The sequence below is a fragment of the Homarus americanus genome, unplaced genomic scaffold (genome assembly GCF_018991925.1).
Source record: "Homarus americanus isolate GMGI-L3 unplaced genomic scaffold, GMGI_Hamer_2.0 scaffold57262, whole genome shotgun sequence".
NCBI classification, from domain to species: Eukaryota; Metazoa; Arthropoda; class Malacostraca; order Decapoda; family Nephropidae; genus Homarus; species Homarus americanus.
The window spans coordinates 1-3,465 of record NW_024748503.1 but is presented as its reverse complement, the minus strand read 5'-3'; the positions used below and the strand labels follow the sequence as shown (position 1 = coordinate 3,465).

Here is a 3,465-nt window from a genome sequence, read left to right as displayed (position 1 = left end):
ATTCATGTATAGTATAACACTGATTTTCAGTGCTGTGTGCACAGTATATGCTCAGACTAACACTGTGTGTGGTACCAACACTCTCAAGAGACCATGTGCTGGTATAACACTCTCCAGGTCTACTGTGTACTGGTATAACACCCCAGGACCAGTGTGTGCTGGTATAACACTCTCCAGGTCTACTGTGTACTGGTATAACACTCCAGGACCACTGTGTGCTGGTATAACACTCTCCAGGACCACTGTGTGCTGGTATTACACTCTCCAGGACCACCGTGTGCTGGTATAACACTCTCCAGGACCACTGTGTGCTGGTATTACACTCTCCAGGACCACCGTGTGCTGGTATAGCACTCTCCAGAACCACTGTGTGCTGGTATAACACCCCGGGCCCACTGTGTACTGGTATAACAGTCTGCAGGGCCACTGTGTGCCGGTATAAAACTCTCCAGAACCACTGTGTGTTGGTAAAACACTCCAGGACCACCGTGTGCTGGTAGAACACTCTCCACCTAAGTTCCACCGCGGATTTCGCTAATCGGTCTGCCCTTTCATTGTTGTAAAGTCCGGGCACCAACACTAGACAAATATTTTTGTTAGTTGAGTGGAGTTTATTAATATTGTTGCCCTGTATTGCATTTGTATCTGTTTGGCTACTTGTAATTGCTTGAAGAGCTGACATGGAATCTTGTCAATGGTGAACACTGTTGTGTGGTCTGGCAAACGATATCTTGATTGATAGTTTTCTGACCAGATGCCTTCACCGACGGTAGTATCAGTCTTGGACCTGTCTGTAAATAGACGGACGTGGTCCTGAAATACCAGGAGGAGCTCCATGAATTTAATGCATATCTCTTCCTGCTTCTTCTTTGGGATACAAATGTTCTCCTGACTTCCCAAGATGGAATATTACTTGTCACAAGATTGTCTGTCATTTAACGACACCCCAGTTAGTGTCGTTAAGAAGCAGAGGCGGGCGGCAAAGGAATTTGTCCCCGGCAAGGAATTTATAGCCACCGTGGGCCAGGGGACTCCAAACGGGGTGGGAGTTCTCATGCTTCCTTGCCACCTTTCACCCGTAAGACAAAGTTAGGTACTCCCTTCTCTGTTGTAATGCAGGGGTGTTCGCCTCTACCTCTAGTTTTGAAAACCCTCGTGCATCTGAGTGCTCAAAGACTGATACGTAGGCACTTGTTTTGAATGACCGTCAGTTTGGAGAGTAAAGTATTGTTTGCAGATGCATACACCTGTGCTCCATAACCCATTTTAGATCTAATGAGGGACTTATACAACATTAATAAGGACTTCCTATCGGCTCCCCATGATTTACCCGATAGGTAATTCAGCATGTTAGTTGAATTGGAGGTTTTATTTATTATGTTTTTAACATGCTGTCTCCAAGTGAGGCGTTTGTCAAGTTAGGCTTAGAAATTTAACTGAATTTTGAAAGACAGTAGGAGTATTATACAAATGGAGTGCTGGCCTTAACAAGGGATTTTTTTCGAGCTAATTTATCTCCCATTGTTTTAGCCACCGAGAATCTTAAAACTCACTGCTGAGCGGCAGCAAGACCTTCTTGCATCCCCATAGTTGACTTGCATTGCGACCACAACGTACAATCGTCGGCGAAGAGGGAGATCTTAATTCCTCGTGGCACGGGAGCTAATGACGGAAACTCATTCATTGTAATTAGAAATAAAACAGGACCGAGAACGCTGCCCTGTGGTAGCCCGTTTTCTTGGACAAATATGTCCGACTTTACGTTATTTTTCGAAAGTTTGACAGCAAATGTCCTGTCGTTATGAATTTTTTAATAAAGTCTGGTAAACGCCTCCTTAAACCTAAAGCGTCAAGTTTCACGAGAATCCCAAAAGTTATGTCCCAGGTGAGGCTCGAACTCACAACCTCGGCATGGCTCAGACACTGTCGTATAAGTACCGCGCGCTAACCGATTGCGCCACTGGGACAACGACTCGTATTACAGAAGGCGAGCGTTTATCCTCTCAATCGGTTTGTTTGTTTGTTAATTTGCCTGTTTGTGGGTCTCTTCGCTATACACGACTATGATTTTAGTGGAAAGCAGCGGATTTTTTTTTTTCGTGTAGGTACAGTACGTGTGAACCCAAGAAGTATCACGAAGGTGGAAGTCTGGGTGTTTGGCCCCAGTGGTGTCCCCCCCCCCCCATGGTAGAACCTCCTCATTCAAACATCTGTTTTTCTGTTTGTTTGCTGTGTACGGCCACGATTCTTAAGACAAGGATATGGATTTAAAGTGTTTCGGCAAATAGCCTCGAGACTGGTCACGAATGTCTAAAAAATGGGAGGAGACGGCCAGTCCCCACCTATATGTGGGCCACCTTTTGCACAGCCATAGTTCTTAACACAGAGATGGAAATTGGCTTGGCTAAATTTAACATAAGTTCGTAGAAACAAAAAGAAAAAAAACTCGGGCAACTCCTGATATCCCAGGTAGTGACTATCTTACACACGTCCTCACGAAGAATGGAAACCTTACCCAAACGAATTCATCCTTACCAAACGAACACCAGTCTTTATGAGGAAAAGGAAGGAGCTGCGCCACCATGGGTTGGTTAAACTTTTAGGCCCGAATTCAGAACGCTGGTTTGAAACCGCATGAAAGTTTAAACCAAGGATCGAGCAAAGATTGAAGATTTTTGGTATTCAGAACACTGCCTTGGGCCAACACAAAGATTCAAACCGGGTTTGAGATCGGATTTGTCGATCCTCGAGTTAATCCAGCCTGGAGGTGGAGGCAGGTTTAGCGGCCTATCCATCATTCAAGATAGCCAGTCAACATGAATTTTAACAGACAGCACGCCACTTTTCGGCGATATCGTCAAATTGGAAATTTTGTAGAGAGAAGACTGATGGTAGACAGGCAGAATCCTATCAATTTTTATGATGACACGCAATACAAACAACTATATAGGTTTCAACAAGGGAAATTTCCTTGATATTTTCCATGATATGGAGCATCTACCTGACAGACCTGTTGGCTATGGTTCACCTCTACCTCTTATTCATCAACTAATGATTACTTTGAGATTCTTTGCAACGAATAGCTTCCAGGTAAAAAGATTCTGGTTACTGAATGAGTTATGGTAATGTTTTACAACACTTTCGTGTTTAGGGTCCATGAAGATCAAGCGGGTAAATGTAAAGAACGCTGACGCTTCTTTACTTTGAGTGTTTTTCTTTAGGAAAACTATGTTGGTGTATTTTCAATATAATTGACTCAATGCTAAGTGCATTTTGATTTTAATATATTAATAAAGGAAAGTTTTCTAAGCATTACTAATCAGGGGAAATGTAGGCTTAAAAGAACAGAAAGAAACCTAACCTAACCGAACCTGGCCAGGTTACTACGCCCTGCATTGATTCATCTTGCTTTGGTTATGAATAATGACACCTGTCCCGGATTATATCTAACATTTTTATGTAATT

At 43.3% G+C, this 3,465-nt stretch overlaps 1 non-coding gene across 1 annotated transcript; it reads right to left on the bottom strand.

Moving 5' to 3' along the window:
- Nucleotides 1-1,877: 1,877 nt before the first annotated feature.
- On the bottom strand, nucleotides 1,878-1,967 carry Trnai-uau. The gene is given in 2 exon segments: nucleotides 1,878-1,913; nucleotides 1,930-1,967. It is a non-coding gene; the product is annotated as a tRNA-Ile (tRNA).
- Nucleotides 1,968-3,465: the final 1,498 nt, after the last annotated feature.